Genomic DNA, 16,953 nt, shown 5'->3' with positions numbered 1-16,953 from the left:
GCTAAGCAGGGAGCCTGATATGGGACTCCATCCCAGGACCCTGGGATCATGACCTGAGCCGAAGGCAGACCCTTACCCAACTGAATCACCCAGACATCCCAAATGTTTTTTGTTGGACAGTTTTTCTGGTCGTGACTGGGCTCATTCTGCACCTACAGTCAGCCGTGGGATGTGTAGGCAGTTCTGCTGATCTTTGCTTAGCTGCCTTGTATATTTGGAAATCTAGGATGACAAAAACTGGGGCCACTTGGCTCTCTTTTACATTCTCTTGCATTCTCCAGGAGACTAACTCGGACCTGTTCTCCTGGTCCTGGTTCCAGGTGAAGTGTGTATAGCCCTCCTGAAGCTTAGGCTTGAACTGAGCACCATCAACTCTGCCACATTCTACTGGCCAAAGCAACTCCCAAGGCCGGTCCAGGTTTAAGAAATGGGTAGACTGATGTTGCATCTTGATGGGAGGAGCAGCAAATTCAACTGTAAGAAGTCGTAGATATATGTAGGGGTGAGACAGAGGTCATTTTAGTAGTCTACCACATAGGCACATAAAAGTTCAATAAATATTAGCTATTATTTTCATGTTACTGAACTACCTAGTTGTATTTAAGAGGTTTTCAAATTCTCAAATTCAGATCATTAATTATTTTTTTAAAGATTGTATTTATTTAAGATAGACAGAGCAAGGGAGAGCACAACAGATGGGAGAAGGGAAGGGAAAAGCAAACTCTATAGAGCAGGGAGCCTGAGGTGTGACTGGATCGCAAAGACCCTGGGATCATGACCTGAGCTGAAGGCAGACACTTAACCAACCGAGTCACCCAGGCACCCCTCAGATTATTAATTTGTAGTAGCCCTTCATAAATATTGCAGGTCTTTTTGCCTTTGAATTTTGGAATGGATTGTTACTGCATTTTTGCCCTATAAAAGTTTAAAGTTGTTATGTAATCAAGTATATCAGTCTTTTCCTTTATGACTTTTGGCTTTGATTGCATGCCTAGAAAGTGAGTTCCTACTCCGAGATTATAATTTTTTAAATCACCTGGCTTTTCTTCTTTTACTTGTAAAAAATATTTTATTTATTTATTTGACAGAAAGAGAGGGATCACAAGCAGGCTGTGGGGTGGGGATGCAGGCTCCCCACTGAGCAGGAGCCTGATGCAGGGCTCAATCCCAGGACCCTGAGATCATGACCTGAGCCAAAGGCAGAGGCTTAACCCACTGAGCCACCCACGTGCCCCTCTTCCTGTACTTTTATATTTCATTTTGCATATTTGAAGCCTTTACCTATCATGAAGTGACATTCCCAATTATTAAGTGAAACAAAAAAGGAAATCAGTGTAAACTACAGGAAGTATGGAAAACACCAGCTTACAAAACATCAGGGGCTTCTGATTTATCACAGTATACTTTGGAAGATCCTGTCCCATTCCACTTACTGTGAGATTATCTATATCTCCTGCTTGGCATCCAAAAAGATACACTCTTGTTTCCCAGCCACACATAGCTGGAATTTGATATTTAATATTATTTGTGGTCAAGACCCAAGAGGAGGGCTCAGTTTTTATTTCCTACTAATATACTTTCTTTATAAGAACAGAGACCTTTATGCAATCCAAATGTGTCCTGTCACACTCCAGTTTAAAATTCTTTAGTTCAAGGGGTCCTGGGTGATTCAATCATTAAGTGTCAGACTCTTGGTTTCTGCTCAGGTTGTGACCTCAGGATGGTGAGATCAAGCCCTGCATCAGCCTCTATGCTCAGCGGGGAGTCTTGCTTAAGATTCTCTCTCTCCCTCTACTCCTCCCCTATCTTTCTCTCTCTCAAATAAATCTTTGAAAAATAAAATAAAAATCTTCAGTTCACCATTAACCTTAGAATAAAATAAAAATGCTGTGATTGGTTTAAAAGTTCCTGTACTGTCTGACCACTATTTAGTTGTCCCAGCTTTTCCTCTCTTTCAGTAAACTCAGTGTTTCAGCCAGAGAGTTCCTGTCTTTATCTCTTCATCTTAAATTAACACATGGTGATCCCTTATTTGAAACATTCTTCTCTCCCTACCTTTCCCATCCTGGCTAATACTTGTGATTTGTCTTAAAAGTTATTATAAAATACTATACATGAAAGTTAGATATCTTTAATTTTTTAAAAATGAAAAAAGAGTGTCTATATCTAAAAGGGTATTTCTAGTACCTTTGAAGTTTAATGTGCCCCTCTCTGACTGTATCTCTTCTCCTTATTCCGGAGATAACCACTGTTCTGTATTTATGTCTCTTGTCCTGTTTGTTTTGTTTATAATGTCATTAACAAAAGTATATGTTTTCCTTAACAACTATGGTTTGGTTTCACATGATGAAACTAGTCTTAATGGCTGTGGTTCATTTTTGTTGCTGTAAGTCCTTTCACTGGATGACCATTCCAAAATTTATTATCTGTTTTCTTGTGGATGAGTGTTTAGGTTGTTCCCAGTTATTTGCTATTATAAACAATATTGTTAGGAATATTCTTATATTTTCTCCTGATACATATATGCAAGGGTATAGCCCTAAGAGGAAAATTGCTAGGTTTTATACATTCTCTGCTTTATCAAATGATACCAGTTTTTTTCCAGAGTGGTAATAGTAAGTTATTTTCTCTCTCTGTATAGTGTTCATGAATAACCACTGATCCTCCATCCTCAGCAACTCTGGGCATTGTCATTCTTTTACCAATCAAGTAGTTGTAAAATGGTGTCTCTTGGATTTTGTACACATTGCCATGTTTACTGATGAGTTTGAGTGTATTTTCATGTTTATTTGCCATTTGTATTTTACGCCTATGTCGTCTTTTGTCTGTTTTCCTATTGAGTTTCATATTGGATCTGAGCAGTATTTATATACATACAGATATATTTTACTTGACTCATTAAACAGACTTATAGGGGCACCTTGGTAGGTCAGTTGGTGTTCGACTCTTAGTTTCAGCTCAGGTCATGATCTCAGGGTTGTAGAATTGAGCCCTGCATAGAACTCCACTCTGAAGGCAGAGTCTGCTCAGAAGTCTCTCTCTCTCCCTCTTCCCCTGCCCCTCTCCATGCTTGTATTATCTCTCCCTCTAAATAAACAAATAAAATATTTTAAAAATATATTTATATTATATCTGAGCTATATACTGAGCTAAACTGAGAATACAGCTGTGGATGAGAAAGAACCTGTCCCTTGGAGCTAGAGAGTATAATGCTAAGTGAAATGAGTCAGTCAGAGAAAGACAAATACCATATGATTTCACTCATATGTGGAATTTAACAAACAAAGGAACCATGGAGGAAAAAAAGAGCCAGTCTAAAAAATGGACCCTTAACTTGAAATAACAAACTGATGGTTACCAGAGGGGAGGTAGGGGAGCAAACAGGTGAAATAGGTGAAGGGGATTAACAGTGGACTTATCCTGATGAGTACTGAGTAATATATTAAAATGTTGAATCACTATATTATACATCTGAAACTAATACATAACACTGTATGTTAATTATACTGGAATTAAAATTTCAAACTTAATACAAAAGCAAGAAGAAACCATCCCTGCTCACATGGGTTCATGCCCTCTGTTGAAGGAGTCAGAGAGTAATGAAACAAATCTCTAAAGTAGTTAGATTGTGGGGCACCTGGATGGCTCAGTTGGTTAAACATCCAACTCTTGGTTTGAGATCAGGTCATGATTTCATGTGGGATTGAGCCCCAGGGCAGGCTCCATGCTCAGTGGGGGGTCTGCTTGAAGATTCTCTCCCTGTCCCACTTCCCCTGCTTATATGGGTACGATCTCTCTGTCTCTGTAAAATAAAATCTTTTAAAAAAAATACTTAGATTGTAAGAGGTGCTGTTAATATCAGCTTGCTTTATACTTCCTCAGAATGAACTTACCTGATTCCTGCTAAATTTGGTCCCTTTGAATGTTGTAAGTACTACCATAGCACACACATTAGTAGTAGTGTTTGCCTTTCTCACTGGTTGACCCGTTTTCCGAGATCAGGAGCCTATTTTGTTGTTGTTTATTTCTGTATTTCCAGCACTTAGTCTGGTGTTATTCACATGGTAAGTGCTTAATATCTATTGAATGAATGAATGGATGGATGGATAGATGGGAGAAAAGTTGTTATCAGTGACAGTAACTGAAAATTCAGCATTCCGTGGTAACGCCTAAGAAGTATAGGCACCTGGATTTGGCATTTTGATATTGACAATGACAGGTAAAATGCAGTAGAAAGTAACTATTTCAAACCCTATATGAAATAAATAGCTCATTGCATATTTTTTAATCCAAAAATACAGCTGCTAGGGGAAAGTACTATGTATAAGTATTAATTTAGGCCTAGTTGAGTAATAAAAAAAATTACAGAGTAGAGTAATACACAATAGGAAGCTCACTCAGCCAACAAATACAGAGGAATTTTTAGTATATACTAGGTAAGTATGAGGCAGAAGAGAAGCCATATAGCATGATGGAAACATGATGTTGGTCATATTCCCTTGTTATTGCTGGGGGCTTTCATACAGTAACTAGGTGCCCTACAGACCTACTTGATGGATCTGAAGAGCAATAGTCTAATGTAATGAATATTCTGGGAGCAAGACTCATTCTAAATATGTCAACTTGGATACTGAAGAAATGGAAGGAGGTGCCAACCTGTGAAGTACTGGGTCAGAGCAACCAAGCCAAGAAAGAACAGAGGGCGGACTTCTCATGACCAAGTCTGGGTCTTCCGAGGGTCAGAAGCCTCAGGACTCGTGTCACTTGGGAGTTAGTTCGGTCTGGTGAAATGTGGCACTGAGCAGAACGTAATCTTTGTCTGGACATGTGCAGTATAGTACTTACTGGTCAGACCAAGAAGCTAATGACATGCAGTCTGAAATACCTAGTGGAAGAAGTACCAGGAGAACCCAAAGAAGATAGAATACATCTTGTACCTGCTGTTAGATTTAGACCCTTGCTACAAGTAATATACTTTAGTAACTGCGTAGAAGTACCTGAGAAGAAGTAAAAAAAAAAAAAAACCATGAAAAACTTTCCTGGCATCGGCTAAAAGGACCGAAGTTTACTTATTTGTAAAGATATATAACAGCTCATCAGAAGTGTTCCTAATGACATTGAAAAATTACAAAATCACAGGAATGATGGGTAGTAGAATGTGGCTGATTGAAACCTATATATAATATCCAATCTGTATTCACTCACGCCGCATAGATTAACTGAGTACAGTTATTATATGTCATGGACTACTAATTGCCACGAAAACAGACGTGTAAAGCAAGACACCTAAGCTGGTGTTATTTGCTTCTTGAAATTTTTTTTGTGCTCTTTACCAGAATTAATTTGTGATTGCTTACCTAAATAATACACATTAAGATTAATAAAAGGAAAAAAAATCAAAAGGAACATTAGGGTTAGCCTAGTTGATTTAACTGGGTCCAGTTAACTGTAAGTTTTCTGACAGTAAAGGCAAAGGGAGATTATATTGTTAGGTATCAGAAACAGTTTTTCCTTGTAGTGTTTGTGAGATAAATTTATTATGTGGATTCCTTATATAAAAGAAATTAAATAAATCCAGTGAATGATAATCTCAAGAATATTTATACAGTGAGTGCAGAAGTAGACATTTAAAGGCTGTATATGATTCTGGCCTTTTCTTTTCTTTTTTTAAGAGAGGAAGAGCGAGACAGTTGGGGAGGAGCACAGGGAGAATCTTAAGCAGGCTCCATGCTGAGTGCCAAACTGGATACCGGACTTGATCTTGGAACCCTGAGACCATGACCTGAGCCGAAGTCCAGGGTCAGACACTTAACCCACTGAGCAACCCAGACAGCCCTTATTTTGACCTTTTTAGTTTTTTGAGATTTTATTTATGTGACAGAGAGAGTCACAGCAAGGAGGGAACACAAGTAGGGGGAGTGTAGGAGAGGTTGAAGCAGGCTTCCTGCTTAGCAGAGAGCCTGATGGGGGCTTGATCCCAGGACCCTGGACTCATGACCTGAGCTAAAGGCAGACACTTAACAACTGAGCCACTCAGGTGCCCCTCTTTGGATCTTTCTTAAAAGGCTAAGGCAAAACAGTCTAGTAGTGGTGATAAGACGCATGCATATATATGAAACTATGTACATGATAAGGTGTGTACAGAAATAATTAGAATACAAGGTAGAAGGTGATAAGTACCAGGGAGAATAATAGAGAAATTGATATGGGAGTTGGAGGGGGGAAGATTAGTTCCAAGATAAAAGGGAGGGACAAGGTCATGACTGATCCTTGAAGGTGGTAGGATTTGGACATGTTGAAGATCAGAGGAGGGTGTTCTCTTACCCTCAGATTATGTATCAGAATTTAGAAATAGCCACATGAAGTTAAATGTCTAAGACAAACATGCTAAAAACTAATGAAAGGACTGCAAGAAAGACAATGTGCTATATCTTAAATATATATAATATTATGTATGAATTAGTCTCAACAAAACTGGAAAAAAACAAATCTCAGTATATGGAGATTACACCAGGAAGGAAGGGAAGGAGGGAGGGTGGGAGAAAGAGAGGAAAAGAAAAGAAAAGGGAAGGGAATGTGCAATCTCAATGGCTTTGAAAGTATATGTGGTTTCACATGCCTGCATAATCTCACAAAACCTCGGTTTCTTCAACCCTATATTAGAGATAGTAGTAACTACCTGATGTAATTTTTGTTAAGGATTACAGGAATTAATGTACATGAGAACACCTCACACAATACTTGATATGACCTGGCTACATAGTGACTTATAATTTCTTCCCTTCCATTCAAGGTAGAAAAAGGTAGACCTAAGGATTTGGATAATAGGAACCGACCATATGGGGCACCTGGGTGGCTCAGCAGGTTAAGCCTCTGCCTTCGGCTCAGGTCATGATCTCAGGGTCCTGGGATATAGCCCCATATCTGTCTCTGTGCTCAGGGGGAAGCCAGCTTCTCTCTCTCTCTCTGCCTGCCTCTCTGCCTGCCTCTGATCTCTGTAAAATAAATAAATAAAATCTTTATTTAAAAAAAAAAAAGAACCAACTATATGTGGTTGTTGAAAGTCACAAATGGTTTCTCCGTGATGGCAGAGGCTACAGATGACCCACTGTTAAAGTGGGTGACTCTAAGTAAAGGTGAAAAATCAAAGTTCCAGAGGAATGCATCTCCCTAGAACACCATTCTAATAAGGAGATTCTTAATGATATTAAACATGAAGTCTTGTATTTAAACAAATCACAGAGTAGATAACATAAAAGCAGCATATAGGAAAATACTAAGAACTTTTTGTTGTTTCCAAATTCAACATGAATTCGATTCATATAGCTGCCAAAGAATAAGAGAGAAAAAAGTCACTTAACAGATGACACATTAAGTCTTGGGTGTCAGTTGCCAAATCCAGTGCTTACCTTCCAGTCCTGACTTGCCTTAGTCCTTATGTAACATTTACAATGTTGGCCACACATTCTTGACTCCCAGAGATGCACATTCCTCATTTTTTCTACTATGAGCGTTCCCCGGATTTTTTCAAGCTTCTTTTTCCTGGCCCCTGCCCCTCAAATGCTAGTTTTTTTTCAAGTTTCTCTCCTCAGTGTCTACTGTAAAGTTCTTTGTTTCTGTCTTCTTTCCTTGAGCCTACATAGATGCTGAAGTCTCTTCTATACACGCCATCCTGTCTGAAACCTTCCTCCAGTCCAGCTGGTTTGCAGTTTATTCCCTTCCCTACTTTTCCACACTAACCCCAATGTTCTTATCTGTGTGTTCTCTGGGATGTCCCAGTCCATTCTAAGATTAGAACATCTGAAGACATCTCTGCGTCTCTCACCAAGAGCCCTTTCCTAGTGATCAGGTTCATTTATCCAGTTGTCGAATTACCGTGCTTCCATACCCTGCCGTATCTTCCAATCACTCATAAAGCAGACTGTCTGAAATTTACCTAGTGCTGTTTCCCCAGCCTGGTCTTGCTGTCGCAGTTTCTATTTGCAATGGTAAGTTCACTGTGTTTCATTCGGTAATACTATCCACCCTCTCATCCAAAGTACAAACTATAGCATCCTGTCCTTCACAAAGTCCTACCAGTCTTACCTTTTGAATATTTCTTGATTTCATTGCTTTCTCTCCCACTCCTGTTCCCACTTTTAATTCTCATTGTTCTTCTGGAATAGTAAAGACTCTCAACTGGTCTCCTTTACCTCCTAAAATTGGCCTCTTCCCGCTCCTCACCGTCCTAGCCCCGCCTCGGCCCCCAGCTATCTGTGGAAGAAAAAATAAAAATAAAAAACCTGCCTGGCTGAATGATAGATCTAACCCTCTTACTGGGGCATTCCATTGCCTCCAAAATGGAGTTCAGTCTCTAGTCTGGCTTGACATTAAAAACAAAACAAAAACAGTCTTGTCTGTTCAACCTCTCCAGCTTCATTTCTCTCATTTCCGTTTCTAACTTCTGATTTGGCTGTGATTCTTAGAATACACTATTCAGTGATTTAAAATGGGCCTCTGTTAGTCTTTCCACTCCACTTTAATGCCTGCTTTTAGGCTTCACATATTCTGTTCCATCCTTTCCTAGGTAATTCTTACTCATATCCCTTCTCCAGGAAGCTTTCTCTGACTCCCTGGTTTGGGTTGAGTATTGGTCCTCTATCCATCTGTAACATCTTGATTTAACACTGTAATTGCATTTACAATACTGTGTTGTCTGGTACAAATAAGTGATCAACAAGTATTTGCTAAATTCTTTTTTTTTTTTTTAAGATTTTAAGTAATCTCTACATCCAATGTGGGGCTTGAACTTATGACCCAAAATCAAAAGTTACACCCTCCACCAACTGAATCAGCCAGGTGCCCCAGTGTTTGCTAAATTCTAATGTGTTTCTCTGCCATAATAGCCAGTAAGTTCCTCGGAGCCTTATTCATCTTTTATCTTTACCAAGTAGCTCTGTGTTCACTTCCTTCTGTGCTCCACGTGACTATTACATATCTCTACTCAGATAGCTCACTAGTGTTACAAACTGCCTATTTCTAAAATCAAATGCATATAAAGCTCCTTTTTTCTCTAGTCCTCCCACCCTCCCCCTATAAAAGAAAAAGAAACCGTCTAATCTGCTCCTCCTCCTGAACCCTCTAGCTCTCGCTCATGTCTATGCAAAACAGAAATACGGTCATGGATGCCCCTTCTCCTTCCATCCTCACTTTACCAAATCTTGATGGGGCTTCACTAGAAAGCAGACTCATTCTGGATGACTTCCAGTTCTGAAATTCTATTATTTATCAGTGTGGCCTGGCTTATACAAAAAATATATAGGATTTTTAGGTTGAAAGATATAGCTTAGTAAGAGATTGAGCTTTTAGATTCTGAAATAAAATCACCTGGTTCACATCCCGCATTTGCCACTTACTTAGCTGTGTGACTCTGGGGTTAGTAATTTAATGTTTGTCTACATTTGTTTCTTCATCTATAGAGTAAGGATTAAGTGAGATAATGCAGAAAAAACACTTACCATAGTGCATAGACATAATAAGCACTTTACAAGTAAGTAAAATGACCTTGTATTATATTCAAAGTAGGTGCTTTCCTTTGCTTTCAGTGTGATTTCAAAATCTAAAGGAGCTAAGATTGGTAATTACTCATCTTTCGTGTTTGTTAGGAAAATTTTTTTAAACCTACCTTTTATCTTTTAGTGGTGAGGAAGCTCTTCTCTGCTTTAAAGAGTAGCCTTTTGGTATGTAGGCTGTAATAGAATTTGAAATCATTTTTGTTGTTGTAAAATTTGCATAAGGATGATCATGTCTGATGGAAATACAAGACGTCATCATTATTTTCCTTTCTCCCATAGTCTCTTGACTTTTTTATTTCTCACGGAAGTACAGACATTTGGCTTCTAAGGGGTGCTAAACCACACCAACAGCAGAACTGGGACATTGCCTGTGTCAACCCAGAGCCACATAGGCCATGCTTTCTGATTATGTCTGTGCCTGTCTCAACAAGGACAGGACAGATTAAAGACAGGACAGACTAAAGGCACTGCTGAACTGTGGGCAACCTCAAGAGAATGGCAGACGTGACTGAGTGCTTGGTAACAGAGGACAGTATTGGACAGCTTGGCCTCTGGAGGAAGATTGCCTGGGTTACTGGCCATTTCTAGCATTATGACCTTAAGTAAGTTATCTAACCTCTCTGTTAAATAGCCTTAGTTTCATCATCTCTAAAAATGGAGGTAATCTGTGTTAGGGTGTTTTTGGAAGGATTAAATGAGTTAGTATATGAAAAGCACTTAGAATAGTGCCTGCTGTATAAATATTTGGCATTGTTATTATTATTGACAGTGCTGGTTGTGGTGATTGACAGCAGCCAAGAAACAGCTAGAGGCTTCCTTTAACTAGATGAAGTAGCATGCCAGCCAAAGTTGTTGGCCACCTGTTCTAGGTACACTAGAAAGCCATATCCCTTAAAGCTTCTCTAACAGTCCATTTACAAGGTAACCTTCACTATATCCACAAAGAAATGAAATGCCGAAGCATAAGCCCATAGTCAGCTACCCAGGACTTCACTGCCCTTCATTCTGAATTCAAGGATTTGGACTGGCTGGTTTCTAAGGCCCCTTCCAACTGTGAATATGTGAATCTTCATTTAATGGTTAAATACATTTATTCTTGTGCTCTTGTTTTCCTTTGAGGTTTGCTTGATTTAGTATCCCTTTTCTTTTTATTTATTTATTTTTAAGATTTTATTTTTAAGCAATCTCTACACCCAACCTGGGGCTTGAACTTAAAATCCTGAGATCAGGAGTTGCATGCTCTACCAACTGAGCCAGCCAGGTGCCCTTAGTGTCCCTTTTAATATGCTTGTCAGCATGAGTTCATATATTGAGTTCATGTTAATGTTACATTCATCTGTTTCTCAGACCATGTCTTGAATTTAGAGTAATAGCTAGAGCTAGGCACAAGAAAAGTCCTTCATTTTTTAATTATGATGTAAATTTGCAATCATAAATCAAAGTAGATGCAACTCCCTCACCAAGATTCAAAATTGTCAGCTCATGGCCAATTTGTTTCATATACTTCCTCCTCCAGTTATTTTGAAACATATTCCCAGCATGATATTGCTTTAATCATAAGTATTTCAGCATACAGCTCTAAGAGATAAACTCTTTTTCAAAGATACATAATCTACAATAATTGATAGATGATAATAGATATATAAGCTACATATCGTCATCACATATAATAACAATAAACACCTATTTGTGGCTGAACCAGTCTTTAGAAAGAAAAGCAGACTAGTTGTTAGCCTAGCCTAGCATGAGGGTTTAGCCATGATCATTCATTCAACAAAATATCCATGTGAGATGACCCAAAAAAAAAAAGAGCCTAAGTATTAACTAATGTACCAAGGACTCTCTCCTGAGTCATTTAGTAAGGATTTCAATTCTGAAAAGTATACCCCAAACACCAATTAAATATGCCAGAAGCAATTTATTCATCCTCCTAGAGAAAAATAAAAGTGGAATGTCTTTTTTGAATTGTGGTTTTCCATGAGTGTGGGTAGGCCATTTATTAATGAATTATTAAGGAAGTCTGAATTTCATTTGTGAGGCAGCACTTGATTTCAGATGCTCTGATTCTCAGGTGGCTTTACTTAAGCCAGTTGAAGGATTTAAGAACAATCTTTCCATGTTCATTTATAGTTATTTCTTTAAAACCTGTAAATATTAAACCACTTGTCCTATATACAACATTAGGAGAAAAACAGTTAGACTAATGTCTGCTTCTTATTTTTCAGAACCTGAGATTTTTCTGTTTCCTTCCTTATAACTTTGTAATCAGGCTTCTCTGTAAGTTCTATTTGCCAAGAGTAGAAATAATACAGGTATATCTAGTGTCACATAGTTCTTCCTATGACCTTAAGCAATTTCTTTCTAACATTTTTCATTTTTATTCCTATCTCTTAGAAAAGATGACTTTGAAGAGTCCCTTCACATGTATTTACAGAGAATTTTGGGAAAAAGAACTCATTTCCATGACATTCTAAAATCTAAAGAAAATTTCCTTTTTTTTTTTTTAAGTGGATAACTAACTTTTTTTTTAAAAAAAGACTACTTATTTTAGAGAGAGACAGCGCAAGGGGCAGCAGGGGGATAGGGAGGGGCAGAGGAAGAGAAAGAGAATCTTAAGCAAGCTCCCAGCCGAGCGTGGAGCCCAACTCCAGGCTCGGTCTCATGACCGAGCACCCAAGCACCCCCATGACTGATATTTTAAGATAGAGTTCACCAAACTGGATCATCATTCATTCCTAGGGGAGACTTTGTGTAATATAATTCGTTCTACTTTTTAAAAGCCTTACTGATAATAGGAAGTTGTACACAACTGAAGTTGTATGTGGCACTGGCTCTAAAATAGCCTGTTTTCATTATGTCAGACCAAGACGGGACCTTTATAGCTGCACCGGTCTTTTTAGTCATCAGATTTTTGTTGATATTTAAAAATGAACTTCTGTCTTTTAAACTGTTCCAGGTTTATAGGGAAGTTGCCAAGATAGTACAGAGAGTTCCCATAAATCCTTTCCTTACCCAGTTTCTCAAATGTGAACATCTTACATTACCATGGAACCAGCACTGGTTCTTTAGTACAACTATGGAACCAGCATATGTATATTACTATTAATTAAATTCTGTACTTTATTCAGATCTCACTTATTTTTCCCTGATGTCCTTTTCCCTAATGTCCGTTTCAGGGGATCACATTATATTTAATCAGCATGTTCCCTTAGGTTCCTCTGGGCTGTGAGAATTCTTCAGTCTTTGTTTTTCACGGCACTGACAGTTCTGAGTAGTACCAATAGGGATTCTATGGAATATCACTCAATTTGTATTTATCTCGTAGTTACACTAAGGTTATAGGTTTGGGAGAAGAAGATAGTAGAGGTGTTTGCCCTTTTTATCATGTCATGTTTAGGGGTACATGATGTCTATGTGGCATCACTGAAGATGTTAGTCTTGGTCAGTTGGCTGAGGTAGTGTTTGCCAAGTTTTTCTACTATAAAGTTACTTTTCCCCACTTCTCCACGCCCTTCCTCTTTGGGAGCAAGTCAGTTAAATGCAGCCCATACTCAAGGCAGGAGAGAAGTTAATCTTCACCTTCTTGAGCGTTGGAGTACCTACATTAAATATTTGGAATTTACCTGTATAGAATCTTGGTTTTTTTCCTTCCTTGGTTCCTTCCCTCCTTCCTTCCTTCTTTCTTTCTTTTTCATTCATGTATGTCAGTATGAAGTCATGGATTTTATACTTTGGATTTTATACTTTGACTCTCCCTCCCCTTAAAGGAGCCACAAGTGGTATGTACAACTCTCAGCCATGTTTTTTTAAAACTTTAAATTTTGAGGGGTACCTGGCTGGTCCAGTAGATTAAGCACCTGCCTTCCGCTCAGGTCATGATTCCAGGGTCCTGGGATCAAGCCCTGCATCAGGCTTCCTGCTCAGTGGGGAAGCTGCTTCTCTTTCTCTTCCTTGCTTGTGCTCTCTCTTGCTATCTCTGTTACTGTCTCTGGGTTTCTCTTGCAAATAAAGAAATACAATCTTAAAATAAACTTTACATTTTGAGATAGAGATTTCCACGCAGTTATGAGAAATAACACAGAATGGTCCCATATTCACTTCATACGGTTTTCCCCAGTTGCAGTAAGGAATTGATGCAGTCCACCAACCTTATTTACATTTCACCAGTTTTATATCCACCCATTTCTATGTATTTGTGTATTTTCACATGTATGAATTTCTGTGACTATTAGTTATCAAACTTAAGTGCTACTTCTGTGGGTACAAAAAAGGGACTGTACAATGAAAAAAATAGATACAGCTTTTGGCTTTATCAGACATAGGCTACTCAAAATAAAGGCCACTGGAATGTCTCTATGTTTAGGGTGGTTCTGCTCTGTATTCAAAGTGTTTGTGGCTCAGGTCATGGTATACATTTTTGTGAATGGGCTCTTTATGGGAAGTGTATTGTGTTACTTTTGCAAGAGCAGTTTGAAAGTTCACTGCTTTTTTAAAGGTTTCCTACAGCTGCTAAACATTTTCTGTATAATCTAAGAAATTACTTTCCCATACCAGCAGGTGGAAGCAAGAGCAGTCTTATTGTGGACTTCACTTTTCTGAGTCTACTGGCATATTCTGTAGATAATCTGTCCATGACTCAAAGTATCTTTATGATATATCCCTTACTTAATTACTTTTCTTCTTTGCTTTATTACCTTATTTATTTCGTGTCTTGGGCTGAACTTAATAGTCATTCTAGGACAAACTTAGATTTTTCCTTACTTTTCTAGCTCATTGACTCAGCAGTTAACAACGTGTATACTTTGCACTAAGGTATTACTCCACATTTGCTAAGAAACACAGAGGTGACTAAGACATGGTGTGTGTTCTTAAAAGAGCTTCGATTCTAGTAGAATTAGGGGAATGTCTTCATTAGGATAAATAGATCAGTGTGCCTTCCTAGTGTTTCATCAGCGAATCAATGGCTGGTATTCAATCTTCATACCGATTTCAGTGCATTCAACAAACATCTACTGAGTATCAGGCACTTTATAAAGACTTAACTTATAAATTTGTGCTTTTTTCCTTACAGATTAAAAAAAGGCCAAAGCAGTGCTCACTTCAGCAGCACGTATTCTAAAATTGGAATGATACAGAGAAGATTAGCTTGGCCCCTGCACAAGGATGGCACACAAATTCATGAAGCATTCCATATTTTTAGACGAAACCAAAGAGGGAAACAAACCATAAGAGATTCTTGATTTCAGGAAACAAACTGAGGGTTGCTAGAGGGGAGGGGAATGGGAAGAATGGGGTGGTGGGGCAGTGGACAAGGAGGGTGTGTGCTATGGTGAGTGCTGGGAATTCTGATGAATCACAGATCTGTACTCCTGAAACAAATAATACATCATATGTTAATTAAAAAGAAAAGACCAAAGCAGTCTTTAGCTATATCATTTATATTTTAGCTTTTTAATACAGATTGCATAGAGTAAGTATCCAGTTGACATACAGACCCTGAACTTAAGGAGTTTAGAAATTAGAAGTAGCCAGTTTTAGTAACATTTCCTGGAATACACTTAGAAGACCTTCCACAAATGTTAATGGAAATAAAATGGAAGTATGATAACTCTTGATCAATTCGGCTAGCTATTTAGCAACAGCTAATAATAATAATAAAATGTTGAAAGTAAAATTAAAATTTTTATTTTTAAAAAATATTTTATTTATTTATTTGATACTGAGAGAGGGAACACAGCAGGGGGAGTGGGAAAGAGAGAAGCAGACTTCCTGGGGAGCAGGGAGCCTGATATGGGGCTCCATCCCAGGACCCTGGGATCATGACCCGAGCCGAAGGCAGATGCTTAATGACTGACCAACCAGGCATCCCTAAAATAAAAATTTTATACAAAGGATATAAAAGAAAGAAGAGTGTGTGTGTCTGTTTGTCTTTCTGTATGTGGAGAGTGAGGAATACAGAACTACCCCATGGCAGATTTGCTTGCTCTGTCCTCTAAATTCCCCATCACTCTAGTCATATAAAATTTGCTGCCTTGTATTCTCTTTGTCTCTTCCTCACAAGTCTGTAAGCTCCTGCAGGGCAATAACTGTGTCTTATCTATGTGGCTTCTTGGGATGATTAAATAAGGAAAGTCATGTAAACCCTTGATATAATGCCAGCACAGTAGCAGGTTCTTAATAAAGAGCGGGGGGTCATGATGATAGTTAACAGTCATATGTGTGGCAAGTTTCTAGCATAGGAACCTAGATGATTAGTAAACTGGGAGTGGGAATTCACGAGAAGATCAGATTTCAAACATGTTGCATTTGAGATGTCTTCAGGTCTGAGCTCTAGCTAAGTATCTGGATGGAGTCATGTGATACACCAACTTTTTTCAGTGGGTACGGGAAGAGAAGCCAGCAAAGGAGACTGAGAAGAAATGGTCAGAAAAGTGGGAGAATGACTGAGAAAGAGTAAAAGTAAGCTTTGCCAGGGAACTTTTAGTGGAATAATGTAGACGAATTAGTGATAAGGAAGGAGAGGCAGTAAGTGGAACATTTGCAGGATGCAAAAATTGAAGACCATAAGTTGGAAGACACATCTTTCTTTAAAACTAAGAGAAAAATCACACGAATGGGTAAAGGTTCAAGAGATTATTATACTTAATTGCATTCCTTGTAAACTCAGTAATCAACCTAGAAGGCTCTTTCTGGACATAAGTTGTGGTTAGGAACATCAAAAGTAATAATTTTGGCCAAGAATCTGAATCTCTGTTTGGTAAAGGTGACTTATTCGAAGGTTATACCTTAGTAAAGTATTCCAACACTATATCTTAGTAAAAGTAAAAGATGACTTATTCCAAGGCATGTAATTCTATAATACTCTGTTCGTGGAACATTTCTATCCTAAGTCAAATTTAAAAGGCCTTTAAATGGGGGTACCTGGGTGGCTCAGTCTTTAAGCATCTGCCTTCACCTCTGGTCGTGGTCCAAGGGTTCTGGATCCCTGCTCAGCGACAAGCCTGCTTCTCTGTCTACCCCTCCCACCACTCATTCTATCTCTCTCTTTCTCCCTCCGTCTCTCCTCTTCTCCCTCCCTCTTGCTGTCTCAAAATAAGGTCTTTAAAAAAATTAAATGTCCTTAAATGAAAAAGCTGTTGCCTAGACCACTAGTAACTCGAATACCAGATGCTTACCTTTTTAAGAGAGCTCTAAGTACCCAAACTGGAGGGCTCAGTAATGGCTGATTACTTATCCTGAATCTGTTCCTGTGCAAGAGTTGATTTAGAAGAAAAATTATTAGCAACATTCAGGATGCTGGAATCCAGTAGGTGCTATTTTTTCCAGTCTGTACCATCTTCTCTGATTGCAGATCAGAGCTTTATCTAATGCTCTACAGAGGCTAAATACTCTAAAATGG

General features: G+C 38.5%; 1 protein-coding gene and 1 non-coding gene across 2 annotated transcripts in view; both read left to right on the top strand.

Moving 5' to 3' along the window:
- Positions 1 to 16,953, top strand: part of NLN (neurolysin) — a 97,473-nt gene that overhangs the window by 15,933 nt on the left and 64,587 nt on the right. The gene's annotated exons all lie outside the window — the stretch shown is intronic.
- On the top strand, positions 14,646 to 14,752 carry LOC122897575. Its single transcript, XR_006382558.1, has one exon. It is a non-coding gene; the product is annotated as a U6 spliceosomal RNA (small nuclear RNA).

The sequence above is a fragment of the Neovison vison genome, chromosome 1, assembly GCF_020171115.1.
Source record: "Neovison vison isolate M4711 chromosome 1, ASM_NN_V1, whole genome shotgun sequence".
NCBI classification, from domain to species: domain Eukaryota; kingdom Metazoa; phylum Chordata; class Mammalia; order Carnivora; family Mustelidae; genus Neogale; species Neogale vison.
The sequence above is the reverse complement of the archived record's forward strand: the minus strand, read 5'-3'. Positions and strand labels throughout refer to the sequence as shown.